Source organism: Colobus angolensis, unplaced genomic scaffold (genome assembly GCF_000951035.1).
Source record: "Colobus angolensis palliatus isolate OR3802 unplaced genomic scaffold, Cang.pa_1.0 Scaffold121, whole genome shotgun sequence".
Classification (NCBI taxonomy): Eukaryota; Metazoa; Chordata; class Mammalia; order Primates; family Cercopithecidae; genus Colobus; species Colobus angolensis.
Window position 1 is genome coordinate 6,947,600 of NW_012113253.1, and position 19,955 is coordinate 6,967,554.

Here is a 19,955-nt window from a genome sequence, read left to right on the forward strand (position 1 = left end):
CTTGCCTTCCTGTGATTCACAACCAGGGGCTGCAGCTGTGAGGAAGGAGGATGGGAAGGGGCAGGAGGGAAAGGGAAGGATGATCTCAGCCATATCCCTGTCCACGCAGCTCTGCACCACCCGTGGCAACCAACTTCCCTGGTGAGGTCTGGGGGATCCCAGTGTAGGATCCTCCATCAGGTCTACTCGCACACCACCAAGGCTGCTCAGAATGAACAGCTGGCCCTGGGGACTGGGGAGCAGCAGAGCTAGGCCAAGGGCTATGGTTGGCAGTCCTTCTTGTCTATCAAGACAAGCATCCAGGGAGGATAGGTTGGGAGCCAAGAGCACAGAGCTGTGGCACGGGGACAGCGGAGGCAGATGGTCACTGTCTCCCTCACACCTGGCTTGTCTGTGAAGGACACTCTAGACACAAGTTTTGGTGTCCACCTCCAAGAGCCAAGTAGGGAAGGCAATGAAGAGCCCAGGGCCCCATGTCAGGAAGTGTGGATTCTGCGGCAGACTGCAGGACCTGCGGAGCTCAGGGAAAGGAGCTCGGTGTGCCCTGAGAAGGCTTCGTGGAGGGCTGCTTTGAGGGAGGAGGGTTGCAGGAGGAAAGGACTTTGGCTGGGCCTGGAAAGAAGATAAATATATTAACAAGTGAAAAGAAGGGGGAGCTCAGAATGTGAGGACCACGAAGCTTAAGTCTCAGGTAGCAAAAGTCACTGGATTTTGACAAGAAGGTGGGGAGAAGGCAGTAACATGAGAGTGGAGGAGAAGGCAGTAACTGATGGCGGAATGTAAGGACATAGACTGGCCTCTGTGTCAAGGACAGATGGGGGCACTGAAGGTGGGGACAGGTCGACAGACATTGCAGGGGTGTGTGCAGCAGGGTCAGGAAGGTGGCTGAAGCGAGATGTGTGACGGCAGCATATTTAAGGTGACAGGGCTGATGTGGGGGCCAGGAAGGGAAGAGTCGCTGACCCTGGTGGAAAGAGGATCTCTTGATGTTCCTGGCACAAGACTGCCATGTGGTGTGGTGAACGCCAGCATGAGAAACGAATTCTCACCACAACAGGCCTGTCCGTGAGAACAGAATCAGGTTTATGCTACTTAAGGATTGGCTTCCTTCTTTCTCCTCCAACACAGCCTGCCCTTCCTCCTCCATTTGCTTTTGGGACTTGGTGCCATTGCCCACACAGAAACTCGGGCCAGAAAGCTGGAAGTGGCTCTAGCCCGCCCACCCCTCCCCATCCCATATCCCAGCCATATCCAGGCCATACCCTCATCTCCACAGCCACGGGCCCTGCGCTGCTTCCACTCCCATACTCTCCCCTGTGCCTCCTTCTGACCTCCCTTCCATTTGTCTGTCCTGTTGCCACCAGAGAAATCTTTCCATGATACAAACTGTGTCATGCCATTCTCAAGCTTAAGACCCCTCGGGTGGGCACCTGAATCAACCACGATCTGACGTCAGGCCTTTTTCCTCCCCTCTGCCCTCCCAGGAGCATGTCTGCCTCGTCTCCCCACCTGGAAATAGCCAGTTGTCCTCTACAGATACTGGCAGTACTTTGAGGGGAAAGGATCAGCAGGAAATCTAAACTGCACATTCACAGATCACACTCCGGGTGCAGCCTCGCAACTTAGGTCACTCACAGGCGCTTCAGAACTAACATGCCCAAAGCCAAGCCCTCATTCCTTACTCCTACACCCTGTCCCAAGCCTGCCCCTCCTCTAGGTAAATGGCACCCCCACCCAGAAGTTCAAACAAGAACCCTGATTCCTCCTTTTCTCTCTTCACACCCCTACATCCAAACCATATTCCCATCTCACATTTCCCAATTCTCTCCATCCCCACTGTCCCCACTGTGCCTAAGCCACCATCGTCTCCAGCCTGGACACTGAGCTAGCTTAGCGACTAGTCCCCTGGCTTCCACACACACTTATTGTCCACAGTCAAGACTTCTTATTCTTTTTTTTTTTTTTTGAAATGGAGTCTTGCTCTGTCGCCCAGGCTGGAGTGCAGTGGCCGGATCTCAGCTCACTACAAGCTCCGCCTCCCAGGTTTACGCCATTCTCCTGCCTCAGCCTCCCAAGTAGCTGGAACTACAGGCGCCCGCCACCTCGCCCGGCTAGTTTTTTGTATTTTTTTTTTAGTAGAGATGGGGTTTCACCATGTTAGCCAGGATGGTCTCGATCTCCTGACCTTGTGATCCGCCCGTCTCGGCCTCCCAAAGTGCTGGGATTACAGGCTTGAGCCACCGCCCCCGGCTGGACTTCTTTATTCTTTAGCATCTTACATTTTATTTCCTTTTTGAGGTGGTGACAAATTTACATGGAATAAAATTCAAATGATGATAAGGGCCTAGTATCCAGATTATATAGAGAGCTCTGACAGCTTACCAACAAAAAGACAAGAAAGCCAACTAAAAAATGGGCAAAAGACCTGAGTAGACATTTCTCCAAAGAAGACATACAAATGTACAATAAGCATAGGAAAAGATGCTCAAGCCACTAATCATAAGGGAAATGCAACTCAGAACCATGAGATACCATCTCCTACCCATTAGGACGTCCACTATCCAAAAACCAAACAAATAGCAAGTTCTGGTGAGGATGTGGAGAAATCAGAACCTTGATAGGAATGTAAAACAATGCAGCCACTTTGGAAAATAGTTCAGCATTTCCTCCAAAAGTCAAGCATGAAATTACCATATGATCCAGAAACTCCACTTCTAGGTGTAGAGCCAAAAAACAAATACACAGACATGCACATTCCTAGCAGTGCTAATCCACGTAGCCATAAGGTGGAAATAGCTTAGGTGTCCATCAATGAATTAATGGATGCACAAATTAGGGTGTATTCATACAGTGGAATATAATTCAGCCATAAAAAGAAACGAAGTACCAATATATGCCACAACATGAATGAACCTTGAAAGCATTATGCTAAGTGAAAGAGGCCAGATGAAACAGGTCAGGTATTGTATGATTCCATTTATATGAAATACCCAGAATAGGCAAATCCACAGAGATGAAAAGCAGATTGGTGGTTGCCAGCATTTGAGGGAGGGAGGGAGAAGAGGGAATGGGGAGTCACTGCTTAATGGGTATAGGGTTTCATTTTGGGGTGATGAAAATGTTTTGGAACTGACAGAGGTGGTTGTGCATGACATTTTGAACGCACTAAATGCTGCTCAATTAAATGTTGAAAAAAAAATTCAAATAGTGGGAAGGAGGACATGGTGAAAAGTCTGCCTCCCACTTCTGGGGTCTGGCCACCCATTTCCTCTCTTCCGGAGTAGCCGGTATGCAGCGTTGTACCTTGCATCCTTCCTGAGGTACTCCATACATATAAATCTGTGGCAGCCATGGTGTGGCGGCACACACCTGTCTTCAAGAAAGAACCTACAGTGAGGAGTGTCAGCTGACAGCCTCTGGCTGCTGCACTTAGAAACCCACCACAGTGGTCACACTGAGGCCACATTCTCCCCAGGTTGCTCCCAGCCAGTGACAGCCCAGCGGAAGGCCTTGAGCAGGGCCAGTTCTGCCTGATCAAGACTCCTTTAATGGTACTCTTGGCTCTATGGCTGAGATATACTCTAGAGTTGCACTGCAGTCTGAGGCTCTTCCTACCCCATCCTCCTTCTTTCTCCCAATCCTTTTCCAGGCTTCAGACCAGCCTTGGGATCTAAGAGCTCTTCCTGCCCTGCTGCTTGCCCCCTCTCCGCTGTTTCCTGCATGGTCATTTCCCCCAATAAATCTTTTGCATTTCTAAATCCAACCTAGTATCTGCTTCCTAGAGGACCCAATGGACACACAAGCAAACATACACATACCCACATCCTCTACTTATACAAATGATATATACACTATACATGTGGTTTTAAGAACTGACTATATGTATATGTCAGAGACTGACTAGTATTAGTACATAAAGAGCTCACTCAATCCCTACAGCTGCCCAGCAGCTGTTGTGTGTTGTGTGGATAAACAACGTATGTTTATCCAAATCCTCACTGGTTGATATTGTTAGATTTAGTCCTTCATTGATATTTAGGTCTTTTCCAGTCTTTTGTAGTTATACACAATGTTGCAATGAGTAACTTTCCATATATTGATTTTAAAACATACTGCATGCAGGATAAATTCATGGAAGAAAAGTTGCTGGGTTGAAGGGTGTGTGCATTTTTTTGTTCTGATAAATACTGCCACATTTCTCCCCTTAGGGTCTGCATCAGTTTATACTTCCACAGCAATAGATGAGTCTGTCTGTTTCCCACATCTTTGTGTGTTTCAAACTTTAATCTTTGCCATTCTGATGGGTGGGGAGACATTGTTTTCAAAACAGATGTCAAATCATGTCACTCTCTTGCTTGAAATTTCTCAGGGGCTTTTCATCTATTGCATAACATCCTATTTCCCCGTCCATGCCCACACCTCACTCTCCAACTCACCTATTTCCTCCTCCGTTGAATATTTACTTTTTCCTTAAACACACCAAGTTCATCCCCAACTCAGGGCCGGCACACAAGTTGCCCTGCCACCTGGAATGCATCTCTAAGCCCTTCAGGTCTTAGCTTCAATGGTGCCTCATTACAGAGGGCTCCTGGAACACCTGTAAAACTCGATATCCATATTGTGCCTTATTATTGCAGACTGTGACTTGCCTTTGCGTCATTTATCACGATTAGAAATCGCTTGTATGGTTTTCTTTCTCGCTAGATTTTCAGTGTCTGGCTCATCTTGAGTGCTCAATAAGAACTTCCTCAAAAAACATATGAATAAATAAATGACTGAATACATCTCCCTAGACTTGCAATGGCATCAAGCTTTTCCCATATTCTCTTGAATTCCATTGTCTGTCCACAAATACCTTGTGCTTCTAAAGCTGTAAGATGCATTATTCCCCCAGGTGGCTGCATTTTTTAGGAGTTTTCAGCCAGCTAATACACTTTCAGATCCTTCTGAAGGCAAAATATGACTCACAGAGAGGTCACAGCTGACACAGGTGTGCCCACTGAAGCAGATTAGAGGCCCATCAAAGATTTTCTATAGTTGCCATAGCAGAACTCAGGCTGCAACATGCCATCTCAGGAAAAAAGAGACAGATTCCTGGTCTCACCTGGGCCAATAAAATCTTTTAGGTGGATCTACTGCTTTATACAGAGTTTTAAGCCAAGAGTCACAGCAAGATGCAACTGGAAGATCTTCAAGGTTACACTTCCCATGGGAAACATACAGCACCTGAGTTTATCCCATCAGTGTTTTGAGTTGAATTGTGTATCCCTCCCCATCTCCAAATTTATATGTTGAAGTTCTAACCCCCAGTGCTTCAGAATAAGACTTTATTTAAAGAAAATAGTCAGCTGGGTGCGGTGGCTCATGTCTGGAATTCCAATACTTTGGGAGACTGAGGCGGGAGGATCGCTTGAGCCCAGAAGTTCGAGCCCAGCCTAAGCAACATAGGGACACCTCAATTCTACAAAAATAGAAAATGAAAACATTAGCTGGGTGTGGTGGTGTGTGCCTGTAGTCCCAGCTACTCAGGAAGATGAAGTAGGAGGATTCTTTGAGCCCAGGAGGTTGAGGCTGCAGTGAGTCATGATCATGCCACTGCACTTCAGCCTGGGGGACTGAGACCCTGAAGAAAAGGAAGGAAGGAAGAAAGAAAGAGAGAAAAGGAAGGAAGGAAGGAAAGAAGGAAGGAAGGAAGGAAAGGGAAGGAAGGAGGGAGGGAGGGAAGGAAGGAGGGAGGGAGGGAAAACAGTTTTTGCAGATGCAATTAGTTTAGTTAAGATAAAGATGAAGTAATACTGAGGCAGGGTGGGCCCTAATCCAATAGGGGTGTTATCTCTATAAAAAGAGGACATTTGGACACAGAAAAACACAGGGAGGACACCGTGTGAAGATGAAGGCAGAGATCCACTAGCCAAGAAATGCCAAAGATTGCCAGCGAGGCACCAGAAGCTAGGGGAGAGCATGGGACAGGTTCTTTCCCACAGTCCTCAGAAAGAACCAACTCTGCTAACACCTTGATCATGAACTCCTAGCCTCCAAAACTGAGAGACAATACATCTCTGTTGTTTAAGCCACTCAGTGTGTGGTACATTGTTATGGCAGCCCTAGCAAACTCACACAACCGACAATCATGCTAGGCCAACATGACAACTGTATTCTGTATGCCAAAGGTAAATGTGTCCATTTGCCACCTAAATAACCTCAATCACAGCTGTTTCCTTGTTGAAGTGGTGGAAAGAATGTGGGACTTGGATTGGGGGGTCCTGACACATCCTCTCTCTGGCTCAGTGAAGTGAGGAGGTTAGACTAGATGATCTCCCAGCTTCCTCCCATATCAACACCCTTCCCCCCATGGGCATAGTTACAACAGTTTCCACCAGGCTTAGAGAGAGGAGAGCCAAAGAGGTTTCAACCAGCAATTTAGATCTCAGAGGGAGGGCAGAGGAGATGCCCTGCAGTCGAACGTTGGTAATTGTATCCTTTCTATCCTTCCCTGCTAACAGAACCTCTCTGTTGGCCAGGCTCCATGGTTCACGCCTGTAATCCCAGCACATTGGGAGGCCAAGGTGGGAGGATCACTTCAGCCCAGGGATTTGCGATTAGCCTGGGCAACATGGTGAAAACCCATCTCTACAAAAAATACAAAAAAATTAGGTGAGGTGCCTGTAATCCCAACACTTTGAAGGGCTGAGGCGGGTGGTCACGAGGTCAGGAGATCAAGACCATCCTGGCTAACAAGATGAAACCCCATCTCTACTAAAAAATACAAAAAATTGCTGGGTGTGGTGACGGGCACCTGTAGTCCCAGCTACTCGGGAGGCTGAGGCAGAAGAATGGCGTGAACCCAGGAGGCGGAGCTTGCAGTGAGCCGAGATCCTGGGCGACAGAGTGAGACTTTATCTCAAAAAAAAAAAAAAAACAAAAAAAAATTCCGGCAGGGCGCGGTGCCTCACGCCTGTCATCTCAGCACTTTGGGAGGCCATGGTGGGTGGATCACTTGAGATCAGGAATTTGAGACCAACTTTGCCAACATGGCGAAACCCTGTCTCTACTAAAAATACAAAGATTAGCTGGGCGTGGTAGTGCACGCCTGTAATCCCAGCTACGAGGGAGGCTGAGTGAGGCAGGAGATTTGCTTGAACCCAGGGGGCAGAGGTTGCAGTGATCCAAGATTGAGCCACTGCACTCCAGCCTGGGTGACAGAGCGAGACTCCGTCTCAAAAAAAAAAAAAAAAAAGAACAAAATACATGTAGAAGTCCCTTGACTACCTTCCTACCCCCTCTTCCTTTTGTTCCTCAGAAGCAACATTCATAGATTTTTATATATATATTTACATTTATATTTTTAGATAGCAGGCAAATACTTCTCTCTCTTGATTCACTTATTTCCCACTATAGTAAGTGAATGTTTTGGATCACTTACTCCTCCCCTTTCTTTGCTTTCTAGCCTTCTAATTGTTTATCAATTTTTTGGTTAAATCCACATGTAGCATTTTCATTATTATGATAATGTAAACATTGTTTACTGCTGAGCCAAGTAGTGAAATGATAGTACATTTCAACATTTTCTTCTTCCTGGAGTTGATAATTCCTCCATGTTTTGCTTTTGCTTTGTTTTCTCTAAACATCTGAGTCTTTCCATATTTCTGAGAAGCCTGCAAATCAACATTTTATACAATTTTTGACATCTCAAACCTGGCTACAATCATTCCATTGTTTCCCTGGAGAAATTCTTCCCAGAACCCTGCAATGCTCTGCTCTGACCTGGACTAGCTTGTTCTAGAGCCTGTCCACAGCTTCATCCTGGAACCTCCCTGTGCCTCTCCCCTTTGTTGGATTAGAAGCCTTCTGGTTGGGTGAGGTGGCTCAGGCCTGTAATCCCAGCATTTTGGGAGGCCAAGAAGGGCAGATCACCTGAGGTCAGGAGTTCGAGACCAGACTGGCCAATAAGGTGAAACCACGTCTTTACTAAAAATACAAATAATCAGCCCAGCATGGTGGCGGGCACCTGCAGTCCCACCTACTCGGGAGGCTGAGGCAGGAGAATCCCTTGAACCAGGAAGGCAGAGGTTGTAGTGAGCCGAGATCGTGCCACTATACTCCAGCCTGGCGACAGAGCTAGACTCTCTCTCAAAAAAAAAAAATTAGAAACCTTCTTTTTTCCTGGTAGAGTATCTTCCAGTAGCTTCCCAATAAAGGATACACTGGATGTAATTTTTTTTGTAATTTGCATGTAATTTTGTTTGTATTTTGCAAATGTCTTTATGGATTGGCAGTGACTGATGCTATCAATCATATTTGATTGATAGTGTGGCTGGAAATAGAATTTTAGGACAAAAATAAATATCCCTGGGGATATTGCAGGCATTTTTCTGATGTACTGTAGCTTCCCATGCTGCTATCGGGAAGTCCAGTGTCATTCCAATTCTTGATCCTTTCTGTGTAAGCGTTTTAGTTCTCTTTTTGAAAACTCTTACTATCTTCTTTCCATCTCTAGGAGTCCTGCAATATCCCATCTGTGTATCTTGGTATGGGGCTGTCGTCAGATATTATCTTGGGCATTTGGAACATTTCAGTTGAAGATCTGTGTTCTACTATGGCTTCTTTTTTTTTTTTTTTTTTTTTTTGAGACGGAGTCTCGCTGTCTCGCCCAGGCTGGAGTGCAGTGGCCCGATCTCAGCTCACTGCAAGCTCCGCCTCCCGGGTTCACGCCATTCTTCTGCCTCAGCCTCCCGAGTAGGTGGGACTACAGGCACCCGTCACCTCACCAGGCTAGTTTTTTGTATTTTTTAGTAGAGACGGGGTTTCACCGTGTTAGCCAGGATGGACTCGATCTCCTGACCTCATGATCCGCCCGTCTCGGCCTCCCAAAGTGCTGGGATTACAGGCTTGAGCCACCGCGCCCGGCCTGTATTTTTTTCTAAATAATTTTCTTACCACCATGTTCTCTGTTCTGTCTTTCTAAAACTACCTATTGGATACTGAACTTCCTGAACTGCTCTTCTTTTTTTTTTTCTCCTATTGCCCTTCTTTGCTTTACTTTCAGGGAAATTTCCTAAACTTTATCTTCCAACACTGTATGGAATTTTTGAAATGTTAGCTCTCGTATTTTTAACTTCCTGGAACTTCTTCTTGCCCTACTTGTTCCTTTTTCATCACATCCTGTGGATGTAACATCTTCCCTTATACCTCTAAAGATATTTATTATAATTTATCTTCAGCTTCCCCTGCTTTTTCATTATTTCTACTGCCTTCATTAGGTGCTTTTGTTTCCCTGTTTGATTATTTTATTCTCTGTGATGTTGGACATTTTATTCAGTGATGATCCCTGACTGCCCCTCAAATTTAAGGAGGCCCTGAAGAGCTGAGAGCTGACTGGAAGTTCTGTGTGCATGGATAGGATTTTATTCCAGGGTGATCAGATAGATAATGGGCTTTTTTGCTAGGAGCCTCCAAATGTCTCTTTCTGTATATACCTACTATGTACCAACAATAAAACATTTTTAAAACGTCAATATGTGTATGGGCAGCTCCTGCCGGGGATGGGCTTTTTTTTTTTTTTTTTTTTTTTGTGTGTGTGTGTGAGTGGGTCCAGTTTTTGCAGAAAAGAAATCCTTCAATTTCCTGTCCCTGTTGTTCTGAGGCTAGGTCAGGGGAAGCGCTCACTCATTATGCAAACTCACCCCCTCCCTCTGAACCTGGTGTTATTAGCATAAAGTCTTTTTGGTCCAATTTCGCTAGAAAATAAACTTCCTCTCCTGCAGGAGAGGGTAGGGTTTGAGATCTGCAAGTCTATCTGCCTGTTGTAAATACTTGTAAAGACTTCTAAATAACGTATCTGTGTTCACCTTACTCCCTTCCACAGCAGCTAATGCTCCAGTCCTTGAGACCTAGCAAGGTTCTATGGGCCATAGCAACTGGCCTCTCCAATGTAGGCCACCCCTGTTCGTAGGCACTCAGCTTGGACCTCCCTCTTCTCTATGCCTTCACCTTCCACCATCTTCCTGTAGTGTGGTTATGGGTCACATAGTCTCCCAGCAGAGATGAGACTTTGGACGAGAGGGTGGAATTTTGCAAATGTCTTGAAAACTCACACCATCTTGAAATTCACACTCCAAGGTGTCTTTCAATTGGTGTTGGGGAAGACTGCCTTTTGTGCCACCCTCAAATCAGCAAACACTGGTGGAGCATCTCAAAGGGCTCTGAACTCCGTAATAACAACAATAAGCATTTGGTAGCACCTGCTAGGTGCCAAATATTTTTCATACATTATCTTTAATCCTCATCCCAATCTACCAAGGGGGGATTATCCCTATTTTACAGATGAGGAGACTGAGGCCCAGCAAGGCAAAATTGTCTGTCCCAGTTTATCCCTTTGATAAGAGCCGCATTTGAATCCAGGTCTCTCTGGCCTCAAGTTGCCTATGGCAACCAAAGCCTTCCACGTCTACCTCCAGTCACTCAGTGGTGGCCTTCCACCAAATCTTGGTTCATCGGTCATGTCCAACACACCGGTATGCATCCGTGCTTAGAAAGGGAAGCCAGGCAAGAGAAGCCTCCTTGGTATGCCCGTGGTCCCGTTTCCTGGTTCTCATCCTGCCGTCTTTCAGGGTGAGCCTTCCAGGTAAGGGGCTGGGCCTGGAATCCGCAGCATGCAGCTAGGAGCTGATTTTCAAAGAACCCGATGCAGCAGGAAGACCGAGGAGACAGCCACCTCCCCTGCTCGACTCCTGCTGACTGTGGAACTGAGCTGGAGCCGCGTAGCCATGGTGACGGTGGCAGTCGGCTGACAGCCCGGGAGGGGGTCGGGGAGAGGGAAGAGGGAGCGAGAAGCCGGGCGGAGGCCTCCTGCCGGGGATGGGCAAACGGGTTTCTGGAAGCCGCTCCTGGAGGAGGGGCACGTGGGGAGGGAGCGCTCCCCTCCCCGCGAAGCCGGGCACCCTGCCGCGCCGCCCACCTGCCTTCCCCGCCTCCTCCCCTGACTCACCACGCAGGTGGGTGGCTCACAGCACCTGCGGTGTAAGCGGGGCCGAGGCGGGCAGGGAAGCCTCCTGCTGGGGCGCTTGGCCTCGGGAGTGGGGAGGGGAGAGAAGGTGACGCTGAGGGCGACTCTCCTGCCTTCTGTCCCTGTCCCTGCCCCCAGCACCACCATCTCCTCGCCCACGTGCCCCCCTGGGACGCCCTTATTCGTGGACACGGCTTGACAAGGAGGGCGGAGGGGCCCCAGCCGATCACTTGCACTGTACTGGGCGCCCCAAGACCGTCCAGTGTGCCATGAAGGCCACTCCCGCTCCAGTCTCTCGCCGGCTTCCCCAGGCTCCCAGCATAAACACGAACTTGACTCCAGTCCTGTCTCCTGCCTGGTCACCTGACCTCTCTGCCCTGGGCCACCCTGGTGGCCTTCCCATTTCCTGGGCTCTCCCTCACAGCCATTGCCCGGGCCCTCTTCTCCACCTGGGATGCCCTCACTTCCATCCTGCGTTTGCCCCTTCAGGTATAAGCCCAAACATCACTTTTCCAGGACAGCCTGTCCTGTTCCCACCCCACCCAGGTGGGTCACCTCAGTCACTCCGCCCTGCAGGACCCAGGAACAACTCTTTGGAGCGTTCCTCTCAGTTGCTATGTCTTGGCAGGAGGCCTCTCCTCCCCACTGGACTGGAAGGGCCAGGAGGGCAGAGCCAGGCCTCCTCTCTGCACCTTGGGTTCCCCGAATTTTACACAATGTCTGGCAGAAGATCCTCACTCAAAAAATGTTGGAAGAGAGGAAAGAAAAGAGGGAAGGAGGAAGGAGGGAGGGAGAGAGGGAAAAAGGAAGAGAGGGAGAAAGGAGACATTATTTTGCCCTTCTGGGCAAGGAGCTGATGGAGTGTGCTGCCTTGCACTTACCCCAGCTGGGAGGTAAAAACCAAAGTGGCGCTTCCCCTCCCCTGCTGCTCTTCCAGCTGACCAGGGGCTAGGGTGATGGTGAAAATACTATGAGTATTAAGGGCTGTGGGCTTCTCGAATTGAACAATCATTTGTTCTGCTTTCAAAAATGCATTTCATGAAGGTAGGAGCAGCTAGTACTGCTAGCATGAAAGGAAGTGTTCTTGAGTCCCCTGCCTTGCGTGGGGGACCTGCCATCTGGTTCACATTCAGAGCGTTTGCTTTCTTTCCTGCAAGCACCGGCCCTGATTCTCATATCCCCCCAGCTGTCTGGTTTCCTCAAAGTCATGTGCCCCCCTAAAGGCCATAGGAAAAGAGCTTGGGGAAAAGACACTGAGCCCCTACTGGGGCCAAATTCCCCAAAGGCAGGAGGTTGGGTTTCTAGCTGGAGGGTATGGAGCAGAGTGGAGTTTAGAGGGCACTTCCCTGAAGTTGATAGAGAAGCCGGTTCCTGCTCAGCCCTGCAATCCCAGCCCAGTCCTTGCAAGGGGCTCCAGGGAGTGAGTGAAATCTGATAAAGCCAGCCAGGATAAGATAGAAGGAAGGTTGTTTCTATACCGGCCCTTCAATACCAGGTGGGGCTGCTGTTTTGGAGGCCAAAGAACATCCACTGGAATAGGAGAAGTCCTGTTAGAAACCAGAGGAAGACGGAGTAACCCAACTGTCATTTTCTTGAATTTATGTTATTATTTTTAGTTTTGATTTTTCAAAATGGGTCTTGCTCTGTTGCCCAGGCTGGAGTGCAGTGGTGCAATGAAGGCTCACTGCAGCCTCAACCTCTCAGACTCATGTGATCTTCCTGCCTCAGCCCCCTGAGTAGCTGGGACCACAGGTACATGCCACAACACCCAGCTAATTTTATTTTATTTTATTTTTTGTAGATGGGGGTCTGACTGTGTTGTCCAGGCTAGTCTCAAACTCCTGGACTCGAGCTATCTTCCTGCCTTGGCCTCTCAAAATGCTAGGATTACAGGCATGAGCTACCACACCCAGCCTTGAATTTATTTTAAATGGGCTCTGAGTCAGTCCTACCAGAGAAAAGTGTCTAAATGTATAATGCAAGTCAAATGCATTCTCTAGCCATGTGACTTAGTAAAGCATTTTTCTTCTCTGCTTCATAAACCACCCTGAAGCCAACTCAGATGATCCATTGAGACTCCTTTAATAAATATGTGGGGAGTGAATTAATGAAATAATGTCTTCTCTCATGAACTTGGGAATCAAAAAGCTGAGTTTTAAGTATTGATTTTAGCATTTTCTGACTTCCCATCTCTATAAAATGGAGTCTACATAGAGGATCGTCCCCAGCGTGGCACCTGATTCCTAGAAGGAGGGAGTTGGCTAAAGGTCGGTCACTGTGCCACCCCTTTCCCCACCTCCCAGTGGGCGTTAGGAGGGCTGTTGCAGGTGTTTAGAGACTGGTACATTGTGTTTGCCTCTGAAAGAAAACTCCTGGCTTGTTGAGAATGATTCGGGAAGCCAGATATTGCTCCTTTACCCAAGACTTTGTTCCTGGGCCTTGAGTGCTTCCGCCTCTGACTCACAGAGCACTTCTATGTGAAACCGTGGCTCAGATAAAGCAACACTGGTTCCAGAAGAGGCAGAGGGACCGGGGAGCCTGTGAGCAGAGGAGAGGATCAGAACGGAAAGGGGAGTACCCTGCTCATCGGCCAGCCCTAGAAACAATTATTAAACAAAGTCCCATAAAACTGCAGAGTCAAGATTACAAGGACCTTGGTGGTGACTTGCTCCAGGCTCCTGTTTAATATAAAAGGAAGCAGGTTCAGGGAGTGAAGTGAACCTTCCAGGATTATCCAGACAGCAGGTGGTGGAGCTGGGACAAGTGCCCAGTTCTCCTGCCACCAGGGAAAGCTTGCCTTGGGACCTTGATCCGCCCATTGTAAGCTCATTCTGTGCCATAGGGCACTGCTCATTCCTGCCAAGGGTTAACAGAGAACAGAGATGGAAGGATCAGTTTTAACTCTTCAGGTTCTGTTTAATTAGTATGTTTCTTTGTTTTTAATATTAGCCAGAGATAATCATTCATTTATAGACCTCTTGAGACTCAGCCAATGTGCCAAAGGTCTTGATGACATTGCCAATAGATATTGTGATCTGAAGGAATTCCACAGTCTCCCAGGACTGAGCACGTAGCATCCCACATATGTCCACCCCTGCCTCCCTGCAAAGGCCCAAGAAGGGGATCTCTCACATGACTGAGGGGCAGTGGCAAGCTTAAGTCTCCCGGGAATACCCTGAAACAAACCACTATCCAGTGAAACTGTGGAGGAAGAAGAGTAAGGCTGGGCAGACCAGGGAGGGATCCACAGGGTTAGGGTTCTCTGCCCCCTAAAGTGGGAGCAGGACCCTTTGGGTTCCCCCAGCCCCATGATTTAAATCTATGAAAAATTTGTATTTTGGGGGTCCTAAAAGAGATGATATGGCCTCCAAGGAAGTAACCTTCAGCCCAGGGTCAGAGAAAGGGTACTGTTACCCCAGCCAAGGGTTACACCACTATCCCAGGCTTCTAAGACCCCAGAAAGTGCCAAGGGTAAGGGGTGGCAAGTAGGCAAGGACAAGAGTCTGGGTTCCTAGGGGCCAGGCCACAGCTGTCCACGGAGGCACGGAGCTGGATTTGGGTGGCACAGCCTGGCTGAGGCAAGTGAGCATGGAGAGTGAGACTGCTCAAAGCACTTAAGAGGAATCCCCAGGGCTCCTTTCAGGCTCTGCTGAGACATGAGGGCTGGGTGGCTGGCAACTTCAGGGAAGGTGCGGAGGGGCAATGCAGGGGGCAGCAGGAGTGGACCAAACTGTAACCACAGGCACTGCTTATAGAATGTAGAGAGTCCATGTTCAGGTCATATACCCAGGAATAAGACTACCTAGGTTCATATCTCAGATCCTTCACTTTCTAGATAGTAATAGGAATTAGGCAGATGCCTAAACCTTAGTTTTCTCAATTGAAAAAAAAAAGATAGTAATACCCACCTAATATTGTTGATTAAATATCAGATCTACGAAGGACCTGTTGCAGTGTCTGGCACATTATAGTTAAGTGCTTATGTTAGTTTGTTAGTTATCTATTGCTGCAAACATGTTACCCCCAAACTTAGTGATTTAAACAACAAGCAGTTGTCTCACATTATTCGTATGGGTCAGGAATCTGGACACAGCTCAGCTTTTGGTTCAAAGTCTCTCATGAGATTGTAGTCAAGCAACTGGTCAAGTGGTCCCATTTGAAGGCTTGGCTGGAACTGGAAAGGGGTGCATCTAAGCTCACCACATGGATGTTGGCAGGCCTCCGCCCTCACCATGCTGTCCTCCACACAGGGCTTCCTCACAACATGGCAGCTGGCTTTGTTTGGAGCACAACACAATTCAAGAGAGAGCAAGTGAAAATGCCAGGAAGGAAGTCACACTCTTTTTTTATAATCTATTCTCAGAAGGAATATCCCATTACTATGCATTGAAAGTGAATCAGTAATTCCAGACCACACTCAAGGAGAGGGGTTACATAAGGCAGGAAGAACAGGAGGCAGAGATCACCAGGGGCCATCTTACAGAATGACTCCCACAATGTTTAATCAATGCTATTTTTATTATTCCATTTGTGTATCTTATTTCCCAAATTATTCTCCATTAATGCTGCTACTAATTTCCACTTCTGTGTTTTGCTGGTGCTGTTCCTTCTGCCAGGAAAGGCTTCCTCTAAATATCTATGGTTTCTAATCCTACACATCCTTTAAGGTCACACTCAAATGCCACTTCCATGAAGCTTTGCAAATTGCCCCCTTGCAGGAAGCACTTTCCTTCTCTGACGTCCAAAAGGGAAGAGTTTGATAAGTGAATAAGGGAAAGTGACAAATCCAGGCTATTGGATTTAGGCCCGCTGGGTCCATGAAGGCACCGACTCTATGAGATCATTCCAGAAACTTCTGTCATGGTTCTGCTTGTGCTGGGATGTCTGAGCACCTACCCATTTGCTAATCCTTAGAACTAGGCTTCTCTAATAAACTGATATGAATCCAAAAATTAGAGCTCTTCTGAATGTTGGACTCCAAAAGCTCCAATAACATAAGCAGACAAAGAGCCATCTGCCCCATGTGGAGATAAAGCACTTGAGAGGGAAATCTAACTGTGGGTGGTGTGCTCTTCTATGAATTCTCTTGTGGGTTTGAGAACTTCATCTTTCAAAAAGGCTCCATGGGGACTGAAGAAGGCTTTATTCCACCCCAGAATACCCTTCTCTAATGAGTCCAGTTGTCCCAAAAGGATAAACTACCTAAGGGTGCCCCTGGGTGTGGCGGGCAACTAGGGAAGAGACAAAGCCAGGAATCCTGGATCCAAACTGAGTCAGTTCAGCCACGGTCTTCAGCAGGGGGGCATCAAGTCAACTTAGGAGGAGAAGAGGAAGAAGCTCCTGGGTATTATCCACCCACAGTGTTTCAGACACCATACTGGGCACTGAACATGATGTCATTAAATCCTCAGAAAAGCCTGGTAAGGAAGGTGATATTTTTCACATTTTACAGGTGAGGAAACTAAGGCTCAGTGAGGTGAAATGGCCTGCCCCAGGTCACACCGCCAGTGGAACACAGACTGCTTGTCTCAACGCCTGTATTAATTTCATGATCCTCTCTTACAAATGGCTGTGGGAGAACAAAGGGAAAGTGCAGGGTTAGGAGCCAAGCTAACTAAAGTAACTCCAAAAATAGCTATTACAGACCAAGCGTAAAGTTAGTTAGTTCTCCAAGATCCTAAGCCACATTTTAGCAAGGCTTCCCTTATTGTTTCTGAGTTGCATAATAGGCAAATCTTCCATAGGGACGACTTGGGGGAGAAGCTGAGAAAAGATGTCTGGTATGATTAATAGCAAGACTTCCACAGTCCCCTGCCCCCCACCCCATTACCAACCTCACCAAGGATGACACACACACCCAGAAAGTAACAGGATAACAAATGTAAATACCAGCTTCCATTCTTGCATGACTTGTCTCCTGCACTTCTCACTCTTTCTGTCCCGACTTTCTGTTCTTTTAAGATTGGGTCAGCTTTCCTGTTTCAGGAAAGGTGTTTCAAAGGTATTTCCCAAAAGGAAGCAGAGGCTCAAGTCAGGAGAAGATGAGGGCATGGTTCAAGGCTAAGACAAGGCTAAAATTGCTGATACCAATCCCTTTCTGCTCATCGCTCCTTGACAACATGGACTAGGTTGAATTGCCATAGAGGCCAGGCATGGTGGCTCATGCCTATAATCCCAGTACTTAGGGAGGCTGAGGCAGGAAGATTGCTTGAGGCCAGGAGTTTGAGACCAGTCTGGCCAACATAGCAAGACCCCATCTCTCAAAAAATTTTAAAAATTAGCTGGGTGTGGTGGTGCACACCTGTAGTCCTAGCACTTCGGGAGGCTGAGGAGGAAGATTGCTTGAGCCCAAGAGTTCAAGGTTGCTGTGAGCTATGATCACGCCACTGCATTACTGCTTGGGTGACAGAGTGAGACCCTGCCTGTAAGAAAACAAACAAACAAACAAACAAACAAAATTGCTGTTGAGCCTTTTGGGGGTATGGTATGGAGGGAGGGAGAGGTCTAGGAGTGCCCACTCAAGGCAATAGGGTAGCATTGGTCTTTTTATCTTCTCAACTAATGTTCTTTAGCACAAACTCCCTGCCAAGCACTGGGCTATAGGTACTCCAAAGGGAGAGAAACTCAGAATTTCAAATTCCACAGGGGAGATATAATATGCTTAAAAATAAGACAGCATGTTATAAATGCCATTTAAAAATTAAATTACTATTCCTTGAAAAGGACAGAAATTTTGACACATGCTACAACATGGGTAAACCTTGAGGACATCATACTAAGTGCAATAAACCAGTCACAAAAAGACTACTATTGTGTGACTTCACTTACCAGGTACCTAGAGTAGTCAAGAGATGGAAAATAACATGGTAGTTGCGGGGACTGGGGGATTGGGAAATAGAGAGTTGTTTTTAACGGATAAAGTTTCAGTTTTGCAAGATGAGAAAGTTCTGGAGAGTGGTTGCACAACAATGTGGATACACTGAACACTGCTGAACTGTGCACGTAGACACATTGAAGATGGTAAATTTTATCTTATGTGTATTTTACCACGATTAAAAATAAAAATTTTTGGCCAGGCATGGTGGCTTATGCCCATAATCTCAGCACTTTGGGAGGCCAAGGCGGATGGATCACTTGAGGTCAGGAGTTCAAGACCAGCCTGGCCAACATGGTGAAATCCTGTCTCTACTAAAAATACAAAAATATGGTGGCACGTGCCTATAGTCCCAGCTACTCGGGAGGCTGAGGCGTGAGAATCACTTGAGCCTGGGAGGCGGAGGTTGCAGTGAGCCAAGATCACGCCACGCACTCCAGCCTAGGTAACAGAGAGAGACCGTCTCAAAAAATAAAACTAGGCCGGGCGCGGTGGCTCACGCCCATAATCCCAGAACTTTGGAAGGCCAAGGCAGGTGAATCACATGAGGTCAGGAGTTCGAGACCAGCCTGGCCAACATGGTGAAACCCCATCCCTACTAAAAATAAAAATACAAAAATTAGCTGGGCGTGGTGGTGGGCGTCTGTAATCCAGCTACTTGGGAGGCTGAAGCAGGGACAATTCTTGAACCTGCGAGGCAGAGGTTGCAGTGAGCCAAGATCGCACCATTGCCCTCCAGCCTGGATGACGAGGGCAAAATTCTGTGTCAAAAATAAATAAATTAATTCAATAAAATAAAAATAAAAAATTTTCAAAGAAAAAACTACTATTGACCTACAGAAGGTGAAATAATTATGTATCTCACTGGAGATATCAAAGAAGGCTTCACAGAGGAGGGGCCATTTGAACTGAGCCATTTAGAAAAGATGGACTAAAGATGGGCAGAAAAGAGCATTCTAGGCGAACAGAGCAGCAGCAGCAAAAGCACATCTTAAAAAAAAATCGAGAGATTTCTCTCTTCCATTGCACCAACCTTAACAGAAAACATTTTTTCAGTGATCAAACTGCCCAAGCCCACATGTGTGACTCCCAGCACAGCGTGGCTCTCCTGCCTGCTCCCTCTCTTCCTCTCATCCCCTCTCTCTGTGCCTGCCTCTTCCTGCCTCTTGTTCTCTCTCTCTCTGGTGTCTTTTGAACCTTCTAAAATGAATCTTTGACAAAAGTTTGCTTTTAGCTCAGAAGCAGCCTTCCTTAAGGTCTCTTTAATAACAGCAAACACCCAAACACTCTCACACCTTTATTAACAGAGCTTGTTTTGCTGTTCTTTTTCTCTCCTTGGATACCAGAAGCTTAAGAAGAAATTACCTCATCACCACTACAGGCAGGTCCCAATTGTAAAAACAGTCCTTTTGACAGACACTTCATTGCCAGTTCTCCCTATGAATGGCAGGTTTGCAGAACAGCCTCTGGCATGGGAGGAAGGGGAGAGCCTTGATTTATATTAATACTTGATTTCTGAACAGGAGTCAAGAGAAGGGTGGGCTCGGCGGAGAATTTCTTCTTCCTTGGAGGTATGATTAAGCCAGAACTTATTATTCTCCATGTAAATCACCAGGACTTAAAGCAAGAATCCTGCTTTTTCTGATGAGAACGGTAACCAGGCAAGGGAAGGCATGCAAGCCTGCAGGGAGATAACGGTCTGAGCCCTGGCCCTAGGCATACCCAAAATGCAGGCTTTCCCCAGCATCCAGTGCAGCCGGGGCAGCAGGCAGAGGGTTCATGTCCTCAGGGTAGCCAGCATGGAGCTCACTCTGGCAGGTTCCCAGAGTGCAGACACGCCTCGTGGGGTTGCCAGAACTGGCTTGTTAGGGAGAACTGATGTGGTCTGAAGTGAAACTCCACTTCCTTCTGCCCGGTGTGACTTAGAGAGGCTGCCAGATCTCCAATGAGAAAATAGTCTTGTGCTTGATTTCTGCCTTTTTGTCCTGTGCATAATTTTCTTTTCTTTTCTTTCTTTCTTTGTTTTTTTTTTTTTTTTTTTTTTTTTAAATAAAACCCAAGGTTGGTATATTATTT

General features: G+C 47.2%; 1 long non-coding RNA gene across 1 annotated transcript in view; it reads right to left on the reverse strand.

The window, feature by feature from the left end:
- Positions 1–15,468: 15,468 nt before the first annotated feature.
- The window catches only part of LOC105504203, a 24,720-nt gene continuing 20,233 nt past the window's right edge, over positions 15,469–19,955 (reverse strand). Inside the window, exon 3 of the long non-coding RNA XR_001000581.1 lies at positions 15,469–16,574. This is a non-coding gene — a long non-coding RNA (uncharacterized LOC105504203). The remainder of the gene's footprint in view (positions 16,575–19,955) is intronic.